General features: G+C 46.0%; 1 protein-coding gene and 1 non-coding gene across 6 annotated transcripts in view; one reads left to right on the forward strand and one right to left on the reverse strand.

The window, feature by feature from the left end:
* The window catches only part of IFT81 (intraflagellar transport 81), a 228,110-nt gene extending 206,528 nt beyond the window's left edge, over positions 1 to 21,582 (forward strand). Inside the window, exons 23-25 of one of the 5 annotated variants that reach the window (XR_007145729.1) lie at positions 881 to 1,044; positions 19,963 to 20,059; positions 20,189 to 21,582. The gene's annotated coding sequence lies outside the window, so the exon portion shown is untranslated. The remainder of the gene's footprint in view (positions 1 to 880; positions 1,045 to 19,962; positions 20,060 to 20,188) is intronic. The other 4 variants (XR_007145731.1, XR_007145732.1, XR_007145730.1 and 1 more) reach the window with 4 other exon arrangements.
* On the reverse strand, positions 1,787 to 1,893 carry LOC125149786 (U6 spliceosomal RNA). Its single transcript, XR_007146070.1, has one exon. It is a non-coding gene; the product is annotated as a U6 spliceosomal RNA (small nuclear RNA).
* Positions 21,583 to 21,882: the final 300 nt, after the last annotated feature.

The raw sequence follows: 21,882 nt of genomic DNA on the forward strand, positions 1-21,882 counted from the left end.
GGGAGATTTAGGTTCTGCTTTGTCTGTATGAAGTTGGAGGTGCCTACTGGACACACAAGGGGAACTGTCCAGTAGGAACTATATTTAGGAGTCTGGTGTTCCAAGGAGAGAACAGAGCTGGGGATAAAGATAATCAAGATGTGAGAATCAAGAGCACGTAGGTCCCATCACCCTTCCCATCTATTGCTCCGTCCCTCTGTGCTCTCTTGGGTTCCCCCCCAACAGTCTTTCTCAAGTTATTTCTTCACAGTTTCCTAGGTGCTCCAGACCAGAGAGATTTCCCCATGCTGCCATTCTCTAGAAGCCTTTTCATTATGGAACTGACTTCACCAAGGTTGAAAAACCATTACCCCTCAACCTTTCAATTCTTCCTTTTTGTTTAGATATTAAGTATGCAGTCATCCAGGGAAACCAGAAGGGATGAGTAGGTTTAGGAGAGGGGATCTTTGGAAACAGGCATTTATAAAGCTGGTTCAGATTTGGATTGGCCCTGAAATCATTGCTAAGTGGTAGGGATGGTGGAGCCTGAAAAGAGAGTGAAGCGGGGAGCCACTATGGTACACAGGAGCGTTTACTACTACTACTCCACCATGGCATTTCTAGCTCAGCTCAAAAGGACTTTTGGTATCTTTTAGGGAGCTACTATAGTTTAAGAGAGAAAGATGTCACAAAGGAAGGCCAGAAAAGGCCTTCCCAGGGAAATCAATTCCTTGCTGTGATCATCACTTTAGAGTCTGATTAAACATTTTGCAGATGGTGGTGATGGGTGCACAACACTGCGAATGTACTTAATGCCACTGAACTTACACTTAAAAATGGTTAAAATGGCGAATTTTATGCTCTGCATATTTTACCACTATTAAAAAAAAATGTTTTGCAGGTCTAGAAACCAGATCCCAGGGCCTGGAATATTTCTGTCTAGTCCCTAAGATGCATCTTTTCCTGTTACCAAAAGGTCTGAGACACCCAGTTGGTAATCAGAAGCTCTTACAGGGAGCCTGGAAAGTACCTGCAGACTCTTATGGCATTTTTACTTCCAAGTATGTAAGTACAGCTCTGTGGTGGCTGGGAAACCCACCAGGAGACTGTGTCCCTGTCCTTGCCTGTGTAATGCTATACAAATACTGTCACATTTGTGTCATGGAGGGGGTCTCCTTTGGTCAATACCCTGTGGGCGATCCCTCTGTTTGTTGTTACACAGGATGGAGTCTAAGTAGACAGTAAATGAGAAGGTGAAGTTTCCTTGGATTGTCCATGGTGGGGAGGCCCCAGGTACAGGGAGACTGAAGGATGAGTAGAGGCTAGCCCATAACTGCAAGTTCACGGTTGCCCCCAGCAACACCTCTTATGACGTGTCTGCCTTTAAGTGGCCGACCTTAGTAATTTTGGATTCTCAGTAGTTTTCTTCTCAGAAGTTGACCTTATAAAGAGCCTCTGGGGTTATCTCCTACCTGACCCTTCACCCTGGGCCCCCATCTTCCCTTCCCATTTCTCCTTCACCAGTAAAACCCATTCCTTCATCCTGCCCTGCCTGTGCATGTACATCTCTAGCACGAGGGAAGGGGACTTGGGGGACATTGGTTATTTTTAGTTTAGGACTAGTATAAGGTTGAGACATGGTCAACCAATCCCAGACCTGAGCCCACTGATGTCTCAGATTTTAAGAAGCACCAACCAGTGTTTCCAAGTGCCATGTTCCACCAACCCTTTCTTTCACTTGTCTTGACATTGTTAGACCCCTCACGGTGTGGTTTTATCACCTGCCTCCATTCAGATTTTTTTTTTCCCAGATGTGGAACGCTTCACAAATTTACATGTCATTCTTGTACAGGAACCATGCTAATCTTCTCTGTATTGTTCCAATTTTAGTCTGTGCACTGCCACATCAAGCACCTTCCTTTCAGATTCTGAGGGTCATTTGACTTTGTCTCTGGCAGCTGCCATTTTCTGCCTCCTACCTGACATGGCACCCTGTGTCATGTGAACCCTTACACATGGTGGCTCTGCCCAGTCTGGGCCCTTAGGGAGGGCATCTAGCAAGATCAGCTTAATTTCTACGTCCACTTTTACAAGACAACCTCATTCAGTGTCCATTACACTTTTTGTATAATGTTTATTTTGGGGAAAGCGGAAACAGAGGAGGGGCTGAGAGAGGGGGAAAGAGGATCCGAACCGACTCTGTACTGACCAACTGACAGCAGTGAACTCGATATGGGGCTCAAACTCATGAACCATGAGATCATGACCTGAGCCAAAGTCAGATGCTCAACCAACTAAGCCACCCAGGTGCCCCCATTACACTTTTAAAATGCTTAAACCAAATCACTCCAGTCTCTTTTCTTGATACCTTTTCTTCATACCTTTTCTTTATACCTTTTCTTTATACCTTTATACCTTGGCCTTTACACCAAGCTGTGGGCTTCCACACTTCTGGCCCTAAAGCCTCAGCAGCTGTTTGGTGTAAGCCAGCTCAGTGCCCTTGCAGTGAGTTTGGGAAATCTATTAGCTTCGTCCCTAAAGTTAGACTCCACACTGTCTCAGAAGAATGGTAGAGGGAGACAGAAGATGAGGGGTGGTCAAGAGAGAAGCTAGGAAAAGATTTGTACTGATGCTAGATAAAAATGAAAGCTCTTCATGGCTTTACTTATGCAAGATGCAAGGTAAAGTGCAAACACCTTGACCCGGCAGTTGTTCCGCACCCCTGACCACCTTCCAAATTCACACACACACACACACACACACACACACACACACTCACCAGACACACTTAGCAATTCAAAGCTCTGGTCTGGAAAATCTTGCCCCTGGGGTATCAGTTAGTCCCCTAGTGATGACAGGTTTAATGGTTCCGTATCTCTGCATTCCACAAGGACCACCTACCCAGAGGCCACACCCTCCTGACCTGGTTAGGCAGGGCCTGAGACTCCACACAGAACATGAGAGCAGTATGGATCGAGGGTCCAGGGGCCTGTGCTCTGGTTTGGGTGAATCGCTCTGTGTTGCTGTGTGACTATATCTATGTTGCTTGCCCTGTCTGTAATTCAGGGTCCACGGGTATGAAATGGGACTGATGGTTCTTGTCTCATAGAAATATCATGAGAAAGTAAACTATGGTCTTTGAGAGTTTATGCTTCTAAGTAGTCAAGGAGTCAGGGAAGTCCTGTGTTTTCTCTTTTTTGGATATTGAGGGGAGGTTTCCTGGGCTCTCTTATGCAAGCCCTCGGAAGACATTTAATCAGAGAGTAAGGCTGAAATTTTTTAAAAAGCAAACCTCACAAAAGAAGAGCCTTGGGGCACCTAGGTGGCTCAGTCAGTTGAACTTCTAGATCTTGGTTTCAGCTCAGGTCATGATCTCACAGTTCATGGATTCAAGGCCTGCATAGGGCTCCACACTGACATTGCAGAGCCTGGTTGGGATTCTCTCTCTCCCTTTCTCTCAAAAGAAATAAACAAACTTAGAAGGAGGAGGAGGAGGAGGAGGTGGAGGAGGAGGAGGAGGAGAAGGAGAGGCGGCGGCGGCAGGAGGAGGAGGAGGAGGAAGAAGAAGAAGAAGAAAAGAAGGAGGAGGATGAGGAGGAGGAGGAGAATAAGGAGAAGGAGAAAAGGAGAATGAGAAGAAAAAGAGCCTTGAAGTATCTTAAGTGTTTCCTTCCAGACAAAAGACCAGGAGATTCTTTGGCAAGTTTCTAGCCAGCGACCTGGAATAGGGGATAGAGATGCTTTATTTTTCTTTCTTCCAGTTTCCCTTTCTGGTCTGATACCTCTTCGAATGACACTCGTTGGGGTAGGGCCACAGGTCGTAGTAGAAAACAATGTCCCAGCTGCTCAGGTCTTTCTATGGGGTAATACTTGATCAGCCTACCTTGTGAGGGGTGGGGGGGAAAGAAACAGACTTTTTATTGATTTGTGTTTATTTGATTGTTCGTTCAATCAGCCCAGCTGATTGAGTGCCCTCTGATGGTCTGGTCACCCGTGGTAAAGTGCATCTGGAGGGAGACACTATGGTCTGCCAGTTACCAGCCTGCAGTCCTACAGCCCTGTGCCCAAGAACTAACCATAGCTTCTCGTCCTGGTGAAAGATCCTTGGGTTCTTGGTTGCTGTCTCAGCCTCCTATTGTTGCTATAACAAATAACCACAAACCTAAAACAACAGAAATGTGTTCTCTTATATTTCTGGAGGTCAGAAGTCTTATGAGCCTAAAAACCAAGGTGTCATCAAGGCTCTGTTCCTTCTGGAGACTCCAGGGGAGAATCCAACTTGGTGCCTGGCTTCTGAGGCCACCACGCTCCTTGGCTCGCGGCCCCTTCTCTGTCTTCCAGGCAAGCCATTCCAGCCTCTGTCACACTTCTCTCTAGCTGACCCTCCTGCCTACTTGCGCCAAGGGCCCTTGTGATTAAGTTGGGCCCCACCCTCTCCTTTCCTGGGTTTCTTGGGACCTCAGGGCTGGGTAGGAGCCAGTGGGGGAGTACACTGATTAGAGCCTTTGGAACTTTCCTCAAGACAGGAGGCAGTTGGACATTACAAGCCTATTGAGCCCCCTCCCTGCCATGGTCTCCATTGATGACCATGGAAAGAACTAAGAGTCGGGGAGTAAAAAGAAGAGGGACCCCATGTGTCTGGAAGAAACCGGATGAAGAAGGCTGAAAGCAGTCAAAGGGGTTGACGCCACTTAAGCGAGGCCTGGTCAACAACATGCTCATTCACCCGGATTTTGGAATCACTTCACCAGAGCACGACCTCAGGTTTCCAGCCCTTAAGGCCTTTATTTTCGGTTTGGGGTATTTTCTATTGTTTGAAGGTTGCCTTGCAACCCATTTGCCTGGAGGGTTTAAACAATATAGAGTTTCTTTGCTGAGCAGCAACAGTAGCCAAGAGAGACCGAATGTAAACTTTTAAGTCTATTTTCTCAGAGTTCGTACATCAGCAATGGCTTTAAACAGAAGAACTCGCGCCCCCTGGCTTGCCTCTCCCTGGGGGAGGGGGAAAGAGTGGCTGGTGGAGAACATTTTGTGTTCTCTTATCTTTCCTACTGGTGGAAGGGGACAAGCACCAGAATAGGAAAACAAATATCTGGCTATTAATACACCCTAAGTCCTCTAGCACATGGATTGGATTTGTTTATTTGTGAAAGAGAAGGATGCTTCTCTCTGACCGCAGGCTCCCCTGCCAGCTGGAAGGGAATGCCAGGCACAGTGCCCTCCATAAGGTGAAGGGGATAGGGGACCTGCACTGAGAACTTCCCACTTAAAAGAGAAAACCCTCAGACTTTTCTCAAGAGAAGTTGCTTTTCTGGCTCGACCTGCCTCAAGCCCCAGCAGCGTCATTCAGGGGGAAATTAAGAAAGAAAGGGGGGGAGAAAAAAGGAGGGTTTACCACCAAAGGGCCATGGAGTTGGCCCCACCCCACCCCCCACCAGACAGACATGTGCGCGCCACACTCCTTGTGCCCAACCTGCGGAGCCAGAGGTCTGGAGAACCCTGCCAGAAGAAAGGACATACGGGTTCCTCGGGTGGACCACTTTACTGGCAGTGAGCAGGGCAGAAACAGGAGTGTTTCCCCCTCAGAGGATAGGCCCTTAAAGCGGAAGGCAGGCCCCTGAGCTCAGATCTTGGGCTCCTGTCCTCCAATATGCTCCCTTGGGCCTCTTAGTGGTCTGAAGAAAGCAGTGTCCCATAGTAGACAGAGCTTTCTGGAGGGGCAGGTGGTTAATTAATTATAAGCCTGCTAGCTGGGAAAAAAGCCAGAAGAGGGAAGAGCTTTCTCCCAGGAACAGAAGCACGTACACGCCTATGAGCCCCATACCTGCCATGTCTTGAGCAAGTTTCAGACTGCCCTTTGACCGCCTGAAGAGGTCTCTGCTTGCCACCCACCAGGGTCAGGCCTTCTCAGGTTCCCGGGAACATTTTGATGAGCCAGGAGTCCCAGGCACACACAGAGAAGAGGAGGCCAGTACTGGCGGGGGCCTGTCCTCTCCAAGAGCAAACAGGGACAAAGGTCGGTGTACTTACGGCTGCCTCTCCCAGCCTGCCTGCCTCCCTGCCAGGCCAGATGCCCCAGGTTGTCCCAGCCTTGCTACACGATTGCAGGAATCTGTCATCTCTGAGCCTGCTGGGTCACCCATTACCCCAGATCCAATTCCCAGGCAGGGGAGGTTAGGACACCTGAGCAGAAGGCAAAGGCTTTGGCAACTCAAGAGCTTTCAAACAGAAATGCTGTCGTGTCTTTACCTGTTCGGTTGGGAGCCAGACGTGTTCCACATTATGATGCCATCATGGAAATATGTACGAAAGGAAGAATTTGTAAGCTAGCTCTCCTGCCTGTCTGGAAAAGGGGGCCCTCTGAGTGAACCACAGCTCTTCAGACACTCAGAATTTGCACAAACTTTCTTTGTGATGATTTCTTATACCATCTTCCACTGCTACCCCCAGAGCGTTTGACTTTGTCTGTGCCCCAGCGGGTCTAGGTATCTGTTGGGCTACTCAGTGAGAATTTAAACAACTTGGAGGCCACTGAGGTTGCCAAGCATACACCCGTCTGGCACAGATTTGGCATGAGAGCAAACAGGAGAAAGAAGCTTGGTGTTTTGTAAAATCACTGAGGCTCTGGCCCACTGCCCTTCTTGTTTGGGATTAGAATTAGAAGTGGTGTTTGTTTGGGGCGCCTGGGTGGCTCAGTCAGTTGGGCGTCCAGCTTCGGCTCAGGTCCGTGAGTTTGAGCTCTGCATTGGGCTCTGTGCTGTCAGTTCAGAGCCTGGATCCTGCTTCGGATTCTGTGTCTCCCTCTATCTCTGCCTCTACCCCACTCATGCTCTGTCTCTCTCTATCAAAAAATGAATAAACGTTAAAAAAAAAAAGTGGTGTTTGTTTGGGGCACCTGGGTGACTCAGTCAGTTAAGCGTCCGACTTTGGCTCGGGTCATGATCTCGTAGCTCATGAGCTCGAGCCCCAAGTCAGGCTCCGTGCTGACAGCTCAGAGCCTGGAGCCTGCCTCGGATTCTGTGTCTCCCTGTCTCTCTCTCTCTCTCTCTCTCTCTGCCCCTCCCCCACTCTTGCTCTGTCTCTTTCTCAAAAATAAACATTAAAAAATATGTTTTTTAAAGTGGTGTTTGTTCTCCTCTTCAGCCAATGGAATGATGATGACATAGCAGCTAACATTCATTGAGGTACTGCTGTGCTAAGCACAGCACCCACCTGAAATATCTCATCTCACTTTCCACCTCAAACCTGTGAGGTAGACATGACTGATCCCCAACCTGTAGGTGAGGACCAAGTCTCCGAGATGTTGAGCAGCACGCTGGCAGTGACCTGGCACATTCATCTGCGAGTCTGACTTGCTTAGCTCCCTGTTCAGAGGAAGAAGAAATTGACAAGTATTTCTTTTTTTTTTTTAATATTTATTTATTTTTGAGAGAGAGAGAGTGCACGTGCAGGGGGCAGGGGGGCAAAGAGAGAGGGAGACACAGAATCCAAAGCAGGCTCCAGGCTCCGAGCTGTCAGCACAGAGCCTGACACAGGGCTCGAACCCATGGACCGTGAGACCGTGACCTGAGCTGAAGTCAGACGCTTAACTGACTGAGCCACCCAGGCGCCCCAATAGACAAGTATTTCTGACGGCTGCTGTGTGGACAGGTTTCTTAGAAGCTAGGGCCCTTGTGATTTATATTCCATGGGGCCATCTGAGGAAGTTGTTTAGCTTCTGAGGTGATAGATGAGGGCAGAGCGTGGGTTGAAGGGTAAGTCAGGACAGTGTTTCTTCTCTGGTCCCCGTCAGGGACTCCACAGGCTGACTTCTGGGCTGTGTTTATATCATTATTTTTAAGGCACCAACACCAGCTCAGCAGCTTAAGCTTTCTCTTCCTTTAGCCATCCACCATGAGGAAAGAAGCCAAGAGAGAGTTTCCCCAACCATTTCCCTCTGCGCAGCTGATCCCAACTTGAAACCTAAGACCTGTAACACTGTGGCCCAACTGAAGCCTGGCTAAGCCGCTTGTCTTTAGACCCAGCAGGAAACCATTCCATGCTCTAAGTATCAAGACTCGTCTCTGGGCCCAGGGGGCTCTGCTTCCATGGTTTGACCTCAGGGTGTTAGCTGGCTGGTGAAGCCCTGTCAGTAGTAATCCTGTACACTGGGACTGTCAGCAGCAGTTTACTGGAAAAGAAGGGGAGGAGGGATGCCTAGAATTTGCATGTTGAATTTGGGGCTTCTTCTTGGAAAGTAGTCTCTTTGGAAAAGGAAGATGGTAGAGGAGCTCCTACAGCATTGAAAGAGCTGCCTCCATTTGTTTCTCTGAGGGGAGTGATGATCCCTGTCCTGCCCTGCCCCCCACAACTGGGATTCCTGCTCTGGGCCCCAGAGCCATTCACCGTCCTTTGTCCTGGCTGATGGAACTCTTCTATGGATGGGCACCGTTGGTAGTGAGCCCCTGGCTCTCTTGGCCACCCGCAGGTCCCAGGACCCTCCAATCCGATGCTCCAGCTTGATGACCAGACTCTGGCTCCATCCTGCCAGGCTCCGTCTGTCACACAGGCTGCACACATCAGCTTTGCTCCACTCTGCGTTTCTGAATTGCCCTCACTGGCAACTGTGCGAGCAATCCCCTCCCAGTGTCCTGATATCCCCTGGTTAATAAGCAGCTCACATAAAGACACCAAGGACTGCTGTGAGAGGGGGAGAAAAGCTGAGGTTCTCTGAAAACAGGCCAGGAAACCCTGGACTCGGCCCAGGAACTTGGTGGCTCTTTCTGTTCTCTGCCCTTTGGTAGCCTTCCGCACGGGTTATAGAAAAAAGAGAAGCCCGAAATGCTTCATCTGAAGCTGTACGGGACCACAAGGCGATGAGGTATTTATTAATCAATGAGACTCTTGCTGAAGCCTGAGGTCCTTTCCTGGACGATACCAGTCCTCTCTAGAAGAGAATAGATTTCTGCCCTTTATTCTTTCAAACCTATTTCTAGAAGGGTGTTAGGTCCTTGTTAATTAAAGCACTAATCATCCACTTCCCTCTCTCTCATCTTTCTGAGCTGCCCAGATGGCATTCTTCCCACCAACCACCCCCCATCTCCTGTACTATGTTTTATCCCCCAGAGTTTGCAGATGTCCTTGAGATGTCCCTGTGGAAGGAACTAGTGGGGAGTGTGTGCCAGACAGGCCCCCCCCCCTTATTGTCACTATGGTCTGAATCCAACCCATGAGGGCAGCTGGAGCCCTCTCCCTGGGACTGCCCATTGTCAAGGTCCTGGTCACCTTTAAAGCCTCCTGCAGGGATCCCCATTGCCAACAGAGCCTTTTTCTGAAGCTCAGCACTGTGACATTTTATACTTGGAAATCCCTAGGCAAATACGTCTCACTTAATCCTCACCGAGCTGGCCCCCAGTGGAGACTCTTTTGGCCAAACTTATCAAGTATCTCTAGTTCTTGCAGCAAGTGTTCCCTTTGTCCCTGACATTGTGTTCAGGGCTTGGAATACAGGATAAACAAGGTAAGGTCCCTGTCCTTAAAGAGCAACCAGACTATCAAAGAAGCACACGCTATGGGCCCCTCTTATTTGGAATGCCTCAGACTCCTTTACCTTTCCAGGCTCTGGAGGGCCCCGCTCTCTGCCATTTACCAGCCTTGCGACTTCAGCTTCATTGCTTACCCTAAGCCTCAGGTTGCTCTTCTGTAAAATGGGGTCATTAATGGCATCTATCTCATAGAGACATTGTGAGGATTGAATAGAACCACTTCTTTCTAAGGCACTGAATACATACTGACTGTTAACTATTTTCCTCCTGAAGGTATCATGAGCCAGGGGGAGCAGAGGAAGCAAGGCAAGCTGGGTCTGGTCCCCAGCTTGCAGGCAAAAATGCCTCTTCTTTCAGAGCATGATATTCACAGGTGATAATAATTTACTTAATTTGAGTAAATTGGCTGAGGTATGTCAAAATACCTAATACATAGCAGGGGTTCACCATGTGTTAGTCTCTTGGAACGTCTTAAGGATCTGAAGACCCTAAAGCTCCAGGAAGCCAGCAGGGACTCGGAAAAAATGCCAGCGCCTCCCTTAGGACATGCCCCCCGTTCTCCCAGTTGGTTCTCAAGGCTTGACCCTCCCCGACTCGGTTCTCATCCCGCCAGAGAGCTGTGCTCCGTGATCAAGCGCTCCCTCCCTCTGTCCTCTACACTTCTGTACTAAGTACCTGGAGGCCCTCGTCCTGTCCACACTCAAGCATCACTCTGGCCCCAGATAGCCGTCCACCTGCTCTAATCTCTCCCTGCAGCTCCATCTGCCCCTCTCCTCAGCCCCCACTTCATCCCTTGTCCCCCCAGCCCCTTAATCAAATTAAGGGAAAGAAGAGAGTTTAGATAGGGTTGCTAAATATATTTCTGTTCAGGGGAGGGAGGAAAAGGGAAGAGTTTGCAGGAGGAGGCAAGAGTGTGAAATTCCTTAATGGAATGTGCTCTGAGAGCCTCCTTTCTCTAGAATAAGCCCGGAATCACCTATCTGGATAGAGTTTTCTCTCTGGCCAAGTGCTTTCACAAACATTATCTCATTACGATACAGGCCCGGTGGCAGAGTGCCCACTCCCTGGAAAGGTCTGCCGAGGCCATCGTGCCTCACGAGCTGGCCTGACCCTGCTCTATATATTTCACAGGACACCCTGGCCCCACAGGGGTGACTCGGCTTTCTGTGGAGGATGACACCAACGGAGGGGCCGCTCACAGCTGGAGGTCACAGTTTTCCCTTTTGGGTCCCCCACCACCACCAAATCTGGAATCTTCTGGACATTTTTACTTTTTAAAAATTATAAAGTGCTGACTGTAGAAAATTTTAAAAATATACTAACGTAGGGGCGCCTGGTGGCTCAGCCTGTTGAGTGTCCAACTTTGGCTCAGGTCATGATCTCATGGTTTGTGAGTTCAGGCCCCACATCAGGCTCTCTACTGTCAGCCTTTAAGCATGGAGCCGGCTTCAGATCCTCTGTCCCTCTCTCTCTCTCTGCCCCTCTCCCTCTCTCTCTCTCTCTTTCTCTCTCTCTCTCAAAAAATAAATAAAACATTTTTTAAAAAAAGTTTAAGGGGTGGCTGGGTGGCTCAGTTGGTTAAGCATCCGACTCCGGCTCAGGTCCTGATCTCACAGTCTGTGAGTTTGAGCCTCGAGTCAGGCTCTGTGCTGACAGCTCAGAGCCTGGAACCTGCTTCAGATTCGTATCTCCCTCTGTCTGTGCCCCTCCCCCGCTCGTGCTCTGTCTCTCTCCATCTCTCTCCATCTCTTTCTCCCTCTCAAAAATAAATAAACATTTAATTTTTTTTTTTTTTGAAAAAAAGAAGGGACACCTGGGTGGCTCAAGTCAGTTAAGCGTTCAGCTCTTGGTTTCAGCTCAGGTCAGAATCTCACTGGTTGGTGAGTTCGAGCCCCACATCCAGCCCTGTGCTGACAGCTCAGAGTCTGGAGCCTGCTTGAGACTCTCTCTCTCCTTCTCTCCCTGCTCCTCCTCTGCTCTCTCGCTCTCTCTGTGTCTCAAAATAAATGAATAAACTTAAAAAAGAAAAGAAAATTTACTAACGTATAAAGAGGGAAACTAAAGTCACCCATAGTCCACAACTTAACTCCTGGTAATACCTCGAGGCAGCTCCTTTACGTGTTTCTGAATTGCACCCACGTCTCCGTGTATATGCGTGTGTGTTTGCGCAAGACGGACTTTATGCACACCCATTGTTTGTATCAGCGCTTATAATTAATGTGTTTTTGTGTTCTGCTTCGTCAGAAATTCTTCTGACATATTACTTTAAAACAGCATGAATTAGAATTTTTTTTCCTTATTAAAAAAGAATACATGTCCATTTTGAAATGATCACCGTTCACACTGATCGAGTCTTATGAGACTGGGAACCCCGCTAATCACTTTACACCCATTATCACGGTTCATTCTCCAAGCAGCTCTCCTTGGTAGATGCCGAGAAACTCCTTTTACAGAGAAGGGAGTGAGGCCTCCCTCCTTTCCCAGAGAGGTAAAGGAGCTCCTCCTGGCCAGCAAAGGGATTTCACACACAGGGTTTCATCAAACTGGCTACACCCGTGCCCTTATTTAAATTAGTGATGACATAATCTCCAATATGCATTTATGGTGATTAACCATTCCCTTTTGTTGGACATTTAAGGGTTGGGTTGGTGTTTTTTTTTTTTTTTCCTTTCATAATGAAGCAATGATAATCTTTGCATAAAATCATCTTTGCTCACATCTCTTGTTATTTCTTTAGAATCATTTCCTAGAAGTGACATTACTGAGTCATCCTTCTTGAAGTCTTGTTACTTATTACCAAGTGCCTTTCCGGAAAGCCAGAAGGCATTCCCAGCGTGTCTGAGGGTGTCTAAGACAAGGTCCTCTTTAAGAGCAGTGCAGTATGGTCGCTGCAAATTGTATGTCTTTGATTGGATTTACATTTCCTTGGTTACTGGTGAGGCTGGACTTATCTTTCACACATCTTTTAACTAGTCGGTGTAGACCCGTGAGTAATCGTCACACAGAGCAACTCGTCATTCCTGTCCATACTTCGTTCTTGCTCTCACGCTGTTGATTTTGCCTTTCAGTCCAGACCCAGATAACTTAGGGGTGCCTCCGCGAGGAAAATTTTTTCCTATTCGACATATCCAGAAGAACTTTGTTCTCAGTGAGGACTTGTGTCTCCATTTCGACCCATCACCTCAGCCCCTGCCACCCTGTCAGCTCCCTCAGAGGTGCCCCACCTCAGAAGAAAGGTCAGAGTTAAGATTTCCCTTAACTGAAACTCAATCTGCAACCTCAGACCATTCTAGAAACAGTATAGGATTTTTCAGGAAGTAACTGAGCTAAAGCCAAAGGGCCCATGCACCCTGCCTTCTCTTCCCAAGAAGTTTCAATTCTTTTTGTTCTCAGGGGAGATGAGAAAGGGAGGGAGGCCAGAAGAAGAAAAGGGGCCTTCTCAGGTGCCCCCTCACTGAGCTTCCTGATGGGAACCTCCTGGGCTCCTGGGTCCCTGAAGAGCCTGCGGTTCTCTGAGTCAGACAGGAATGCACCATCACCTCAGACAGGTGACAGGTTGACAGGTCGTATAATCCCCTTCCTCCCCCTGGAGGATCAGAAGGACAGAAGGTGCAGCCCAGCACCCTGCGGGGAGAGGCAGGTGCCAGCAGCTTAGTCACATGCACCCTTGGAGTCCAGAGGGATTTGCATGAATCCCTCACCTCAGACTCCAGTCCCAAATATCTGTTCCCATCGGGTGAGGCTCCCGGATGCCCGGATGCCTGGTACCCTGTCCTGCCTGCTGCTCCAGGACCACCCAAGGCTTCCTCCAGGCTGTCCTCCAAAGGGAGATTCCTTCTGGGGACTCCTTCCTCTGCCAGGCGCCAGTGTTGTGTTCCCATTTTTCTGCTCCTCACCTCCACTTAGGATCTTTGGTTCAGGTTGTTGGATAGTCAGTTCCTTCAGGTTTTCCCTGCATAGAGCCAGAGATTTTGAATGCTTGCAAGCAGGGGAAGTGAAGAAAGTGGGAATCTGGCAGTAAGACCTTTCCTCAGACTCTTTTTTTTTTTTTTAATATTTTAGTGTGCATCTCTAGAAATCAAGGACTCCCATTTATTTATTTACTTATTTATGAGAAAGAGAGAGAGTGTAGGGGAGGGGTGGAGAGGGAGAGAGAGAAATCAGAAGCAGGCTCCATGCCCAGCCCAGAGCCTGACACAGGACTTGATCCCATGACCGTGAGATCATGACCTGAGCCAAAATCCAGAGTCGGACACTTAACCACCCAACTGAACCACCCAGGTACCCTGCCTCAGACTCTTGACATACACAATTCCTATATGTGTTTACATCAAAATCTTGTCTTTGGCTCTATTCTCTATTTTGAATCATGTTCCAAAAGCCCCCCCACCACTACCTTCTGTCACTCTAGCCTATCCGAGCGTCAGAATATGGGTGGGGGTGCTGCACACCATGAAAATGCTGGCACTTGTGAAGCGACGGGAATTATGAAGTGCATCAGAAAGCTAAAGATGGCACTCCGCTTATGCTGGTAGGGCTTCAGTGGCATCCTCAACAAATGTCTGGGTACATCCTTCAGGTGGGGCAACAGTTAGAGTTAGGGAAGCAAAGATATAGAAGTCACGCTTCTGACCCTCACCAGATCATAACAAGATAAAGTCGGTCTGCAGGCCGAATGAGTGGTCACCCACAGCGCTGTACGAACTCCCAGGAGGGAGAACTCATAGAGGCGAGGTGGCCAGGAAGTCTTCACAGAGGCAGCTCTTCAAGCTGGACTTTGAACTGAAGGCAAGAGTCAAGACTTGACAAGTGGCTCCCTGGAAGAGGACATCCCAGCAAGGCTGTAGGGAACAAGCTGAAACTCAGAGGTGGAAATGCAGCTGGCACCTTTGGAAATTGCAAGACCATTCTAGCTGCTCCAGAACACGCATGAAGGGTTCTGCATCAGTCAGGGCTCCCAGAGAAGCAGAACCAGTAGGAGATATATAGTAAGAATTGGCTTATGAGATTGTGGGGGCTGGTCAGGAAAACCTGAAACCCATAGAGAGTGCCACCAGAAAGGGGAGACTAGAAGGAAACTCTCTAGCAGGAACAGAAGCTGTCGGATATATATAGGAATTATATAGATAGCTCATATCTATATGGTCTCATATTCACCTGTTGATAGACACTTAGGTTGTTTCCATGTCTTGGCTATTATGAATAATACTGCAGTGAACTTGGGAGTGCAGATATTTCAATATCCTGTTATCATTTCCTTTGGATATATACTCAAAAACAGGATTGCTGGATCATATGATAGTTCTATTTTTAATTTTTTGAGAAACGTCCACACTGTTTTCCACAGTGGCTGCACCAATTTACACTCCCAACAGTGCACAAGGGTTCCCTTTTCTCCACATCCTCACCAACACTTATCTCTTGACTTTTTTATGACAGCTATTCTAACAGATGTGAGGTGATATTTCATTGTGGTTTTGATTTGCATTTCTCTGATAATTAGTGATTTTTAGCATATTTTCATGTACCTGTTGGCCATTGTATGTCTTCTTTGAAAATCTGTCTACCCAACTCCTCTGTCCTTTTTTTAATAGGATTGTTTGGGCTTTTGCTATTGAGTTGTGTGAGTTATTTTTATGTATAGATATTAACCCTTCATGAGACACATGGTTTACAAATAGTTTCTCTCACTCCATAGGTAGCCTTTTCATTTTATTGGTGGTTTCCTTTGCTGTGTAGAAGCTTTTTAGTTTGCTGTAGTTCCACTTTTTTTATTTTTACTTTTGTTGCCTTTGTCAAGACTGGTGTCAAGGAGCTTACCCCTTATGATTTCTTCTAGGAGTTTTATGGCTTCGGGTCTTTAATTTAAGTCTTTAATTCATTCTGAACTGATTTTTGTGTATGGTATGACACAGGGGTCCCAGTTGCATTCTTTTGCATGTGAGTGTCTGGTTTTCCCAACATCATTTATTGAAGATACTGTCCTTTCCGTGGTGTATATTCTTGGCCATTTTGTTGTAAATTAATTGACCAAATTTGCATAGATTTATTTCTGGGATCTCTATTCTATTCCATTGATCTATGTGTCTGTTTTTATGCCAGTATAATGTGTTGATTACTTTAGCATTGTAATATAGTTTGAAATCAGGAAGTATGATACCTACATAAAGTCAACTGATCATGAATGTCAATCACATCTACAAAATACCTTCACAGCAACAACTAGATTAGTGTTTGATTGAATAACTGGGAACTGTAGTCTAGCCGCACTAACACATAACACTGACGATCACAGGTAGCAATCAGAAAGGAAAATAGAAAGAGAGAATAAGGTCAGCATGGTTTTTCAAAGCCTGAGGCTCATATACATGAGTAAACTTAAAATTTCCTTCCAATGGAGTTAGATTTCAGTTATCTTTCTCTATTCCCAAATTCTCCAACTGGGTATCTCTTCAGTGCAATCTTAGGGTCTAGAGAGGAAAATTAGGTTCACCATGATCCCTTTTTAGACCTGAAACATCATTTTTCCAAGGCTAAACCAGATAGGTTAGTTAATATGTACAGGTTCCAGCCTACCCATGTTTCTAGCACACATAGTACCAATAAGCACTAGGCCTGAGAATTCGTGGGTTAAGAAGGAAGACTATTTCAAAGTTTTTTCTCTCTCTTCCACTCTGTCCATCACTGAAACTAAGGTTCCAGAGGGCAAGAATAATGTTTGAAGGTATTTGTGTCTCCTTCCATACCTGCCACCCTTCCCCAAAAGTCTAAGATGGACCTCTGAACACCCAACAGGTCAAATCTACAGCTGAAGCCCAATGAATTAGGCATAGGTGGGAAGCTGCTGGTGCCACAATGACCCTGGTTAGATGATTCAGGATTCACCAGCTCAGGACTAGTAATGAGCCGGTTTGCTCATTCCTGGAATGGTCATACAGAAAAAGAAAGACTAAAACTCTCTGGTCTGATATGGAGCTTATGTGGGAGATCTGAGGGAGGATTCTATCCATTCTGTGACTTGGGAATTGAATCATGCATGACTCTGGGCCTTGCCCTGTAAGAGTTTGGTGCTCTTAATGCCTTAGAGCCACAGGTGACCCTGGGGAACAGCTAGGAGGAAGCTTCCACTGAAAGTTTACATCTGTGCACCTGGGCTTCTGAGAGCTGGTTCCATCCACGTCAGTAGCTTCAAGAGCAGAAAAATGACAGAATGAGGCTGATGAACTCCTTCTGACAGTTATATCTGCCTTTCTGGAAGAAAGAGGACGAAAATAAGAAACAAGTGGCAATGCTTCCCAGATTTAGAAAGTAAAAAAATAGCCAACATGGCATCTGAGATGCTTTGGTCACTGGGATCTTGGGTCCTGTGCCTGAGCCCTGCTCCATCTGGAATCACTCTCAAAGGCCTAACCTAGGGGGTAGAATGGGGTGGCCTAACCTAGGGGGTGGAGTGGGGTGGAGCTGCCAGAGCCCAGAGCACCTAGTGTAGCTACAGTTGAATTAGCAGAATAGAGAGCATAGGTGAAAGGTGGGCTCACCAAACTGGTATTGTCCTCAAGAGCAGGACAGTACAGCCAGGATCAAAATGATATGGAGCAGCCTCTAAGAAAAACAGTATGGAGATTCCTTAAAAAAATTAAAAATAGAACTACCATATGATCCAGCAATTCCACTTTGGGTATATATCCAAAAGAATTGAAAACAGATCTTGGAGAGCTATTTGCACACCACATTCCTCGCAACATGTTCACAATGGCCAAGAGAAGGAAGCAACCTAAATGTTCACCAACAGATGCATGGAGAAAAAAGATGTGGTGTATACATGCAATGGAATTTCATTCAGCCTTAAAAATAAATAAATAAATAAATAAATAAATAAATAAATAAATAAGGAGGGGCACCTGGGTGGTTCTGTCGGTTGAAAGTCCAACTCTTGGTTTCAGCTCAGGTCATGATCTCACGGTTCATGAGTTCGAATCCCACATTGCACTGTCAGCGCAGAGCTTGCTTGGGATTCTCTCTTTCTCTCTCTTCCTCTGCCCCTCCCCTGATCACACACGCACACTCTCTCTTACTCTCTCTCTCAAAAATAAATAAACTTTAGGGGCGCCTGGGTGGCGCAGTCGGTTAAGCGTCCGACTTCAGCCAGGTCACGATCTCGCGGTCCGTGAGTTCGAGCCCCGTGTCAGGCTCTGGGCTGATGGCTCAGAGCCTGGAGCCTGTTTCCGATTCTGTGTCTCCCTCTCTCTCTGCCCCTCCCTCGTTCATGCTCTGTCTCTCTCTGTCCCAAAAATAAATAAACGTTGAAAAAAAAATTTTCTTTAAAAAAAAATAAATAAACTTTAAAAAAAAGGGAAATCTTGTCATATGCTACAGTGTGGATGAACTTTGAGGGCATTATGCTAAGTGAGATAAGCCAATTGTAAAAAAGACAAATACTGCATGATTCCACTTCTATGAGGTATCTAAAACAGTCAAACTCTCAGAGAGTAGAATGGTAGTTGCCGGGGTCTGGGAGGCTGGGGATAAGAGGGGAGTTGCTGTTACTCTGGCATAGAGTTTCAGTTTTGCAAGATGAAAAAGTTCTAGAGATCTGTTGCACAACAAAGTGTATGTAGTTACTACCATACACTTAAAAATAGTTAAGATGGTAAATTTTATGTGATGTTTTTGACTGCAATTAAAAGAAAGGGGGGTGTGGCACTATAAAACCCAATTATGCATGTGCTAAGATTAGCTCAGTAATGAGTCTTGAAGTGGAATCCTGTCTGCTGTGCGGGGTAGCCCATACACGGCATGGCAGGCCCCCTGCCCAACCTCACCAAGCCACCTGGTCCACCGAGAACACATTATCTGGAAGAACAAAAGCATCATCTTCATATACATTGGCCATTTCCCATGATTCCCCCAAGCTGATTTTGTTCTAGTATTTTTACAAATCAGTGAAGTACTTCTCTCTAATAATGGTAATAACCAGCATTTGCTCAAAACTTACAACAAAGAAATTACATTATATATGATGAGTAAGATGAAAATTAACTGTAGCCAAGCCAATCCCCAAAAGCCCTTTAAATTGCCAACAAAATACTATATATATATATATATATATATACACGGTTTAGTGTAAACAACCCTCCTATATAGTAGTTCTTATACAAACTAAACTGTTTGAATTATTGTGGTAGCTCAGAGGAACCAAAAGGAAAGTATATACGCAAATGTCTGGATAGTCACATCATTTCATAACTATTGGTGGTGGGGGGGTGCTGGCGAGTGAAAAGTTTATGCTGATCTGCGGGTTTTACTCGGTTCTCTCTTTTTTTATTTTTTAAAGTTTAAACCTTTATTTATTTTGAGAGAGAGAGGGAGAAAGAATCCCAATCAGGCTCCATGCTGTCGGCGTAGAGCCTGATGTGGGACTTGAACCCACAAACCCTGAGATGATGACCTGAGCTGAAATCAAGAGTTGGACACTTAACTGACTGAGCCACCGAGGCGCCTCTTGTTTCTCTTTTAATATTAAGGCTCTATAAAAACCTGACAATTGAGAAATTGTCATCAGCCAATATTCCCACAGTGCCAAATCCCATGGCAATGCTTTCTTCAAGGTACAAGCAGCCTTCACAGTCTGAAAGAGGAGGTGGGACCTATCACACAGAGATGAGTTCTCTACGGTGCAAACCAGTCTATTTCCAGGCACCGGCAGTGCAAAATTTGGCAGCCCTAAATGAAGTCACGTCAATTTTGGAAGCAAGGGGGAAAAAACAGCTAAGTGTTTTAGGGAAGAGAGAGAAAGTGAAATCCTCATCTTTGGTTTGGTCTGGGAAATCCAACATTGTAAACTTAATAATATGGATTACAGAGGAAGGGGAACAATGAGGATTTCAGCTTTTCCTGTGTTGTTCTACTTATTTATTTCAATATATATATATAATTAGAGAGCAAGAAAAATGAAGTAGCTGTAGATGTAGATAAAGATATAACTAAACCTGAAGTTTTTTTTTTTTTTTTAAAAACAACATAATTGTGAGTAAAAAAAAAGCAATATGCAGGAAACACAGAATTGGTGAGGTCTGTATGTACGATTAGAAAATGCAAAACAGTACAGTTTGCAAAATTGCTTATGGAGATACATACAGATATTTATCTTTGGTAAAAATATAAAACTGTGCATGAGGAAGACAAACTCTGAGTTCAGGACAGAAGTCTCCACTGAGAAAGAAAGGAGGAGGAATTCACAGAGCTCACAAGGACTCCGATTGTGCCAAGAGTGTTACATTTCTTCAAATGGATGATGGGTATATGAGTGCTTATTATATAATTATTGTACTTTTTTATATGTCTGGCATATTTCTTACTAAAAAAAGGAACATATGAAAAATATGAAGCCTCTATATACTCAATAATGTTAGCAGATGTGTTTATTGTTGTATGATTGACCCCAATGATTTGTTTCAAGGAGGCTGGATCTTAAGAGGAGCCTAAGATAAAGGTGTCTGTCCACCAGCTCTACCAAGTGCTATGCTACACACTTCACTTGAGGAAAGCTGCCTGAGGTAGGTTCTATTTTCCACATCTCACCAAAGAGGGACTAGGGACACCGATTAAGTAGTTTGCCTAAGAGCATACATTCTTCACCAGGTGGCTGCAATTCCCTGAATTTGTTTTCCTACAATTTCCAAAAGGTGGTATTTTGGAAGACCTGTGATAACTCTGAATCATGAAACTGGAGGAACAGAACAAATCACAAGTTAAAACATACCTAACGTCTGCCAGAAAGTACCCGCTGAGAGCATCATTAGCCTGAAGTCTGGATCTAATGCACTAAACCCTTCCCTTCCCTCTTAACCCCAATCTCTGTAATTGACATTAGTTGCCTGCGGTCAGATCTCTTTCAATCCCAGTGTCTACAGGCTCCTGATCTTGGACGACTGGGACAGCTAGACCTATCTTTTCTTAGGCCCACTCTTGCTTTATTTCCCTTTTTTTGGTGTGTGCATACTGCCTTAATTGGGCAATCATTATGCCATTCTCCCATTAACGTCGGTGGGGAAGTGAGTAATCAAACTCTCAATTGTAAACTTCGGTAAGATAAGGTCAGCAAGACGTGTGGTCCTGAGATGGCACCCCGCACCCGCAAGGGAAAATGACTCTCGGTGGCTCTCATTGTTTTGGGGCTTGTTTGCGTTGCTGTGCACTTGTAATGGAAAACGAATAAAAATAAAAATCCCGGGGCCCATTTTGGCGCGCGCTTGGGAAGTTAATCCCACTGTCCTGGCAGAATTCCAGCTCAGGTCACTGCATTCTGCTGGCAGAAGCCGCCTCATGCGGTTTTCAGTGGATGTCACTTTCTTCTTTGCATCCTTCTCAGGGCTCCGTGTGCAGCACATTCAACAGCTGGCCCTTCCCCACCTGCAGGAGCTACAGTTCTGCAGAACTCAGAATGACCCCTGCCTCTTCCCCGGGCAGGAAATTAACCTGCTCCAAGGACCAGCCACTGAGATATTTGCTACAGTCAAGATCTATACGAATGTGTCTTTCTCTGAGTGCCTTTAAGCAGCCACAGAATCAGATTACTCTCCTTAAAAGATTTTTCAAGGAATCACACAGTTTCTTACAAGTCTCTAATGCATATATTCCCTCCATTTATTTTGTAACGTTTTGTTATGCAAACTAAAAATGTCTCCTTATCTGAAGTACTTAGAAATTTATCTCCCTTTCACCCATATATGCTTATTGTTGCTGCTTTTGTTTTCACAGATTTTTTTTTCTAGTGTGTAACTCTTTCCCCTATGAAATGTATTGCATTTTATGGTGCGAGGAATGGTTCTAACTAGTTGTTCCCCCATACAAATAATCTTCTGTTCTTAACAATGTTTACTGAATGGCAGTTTCCAATTGTGTGTCTTCCGCACATGACTTAAACCTGTCTGACCATCAGCTTTCAGGATCTGGGGAGATAGGAATGACACCTACCTGACAGGCTTATCCCAAGGATGGAGTAAGCCAGCACGTGAAAAGGTCCTAGCACGTTGCATGCATGGCAGATATGTGTTTAATAAATGATGTCTTCCTTTTAGTCTCCTTTCCTTCCTTTTTGTCTGCATCCGCCTATTTTCTCCTAGAGCCCTTTTATGTACCACTGAAATCAAGTGTCTCTAGAATGATCCAAATGTTGTCTATCCCAGGCTATATATTAGGAAGCTACTAAGTAGAAAGGTTGGGGGAAGTGGAGGAGGTAGAGGGCAGTGAAGACACTTTTCTTCAAGGGACCCCACCTAACAACACTTGCACTTTCTTTGCTTGCAAATGACAGGCTGTTTCTGCAGCCTCCTCTGTCCCCACGTCAGAGGATCCCTCTTAGAGGCTGCTCTTCTGA

Source organism: Prionailurus viverrinus, chromosome D3, assembly GCF_022837055.1.
Source record: "Prionailurus viverrinus isolate Anna chromosome D3, UM_Priviv_1.0, whole genome shotgun sequence".
Lineage (NCBI taxonomy): Eukaryota > Metazoa > Chordata > Mammalia > Carnivora > Felidae > Prionailurus > Prionailurus viverrinus.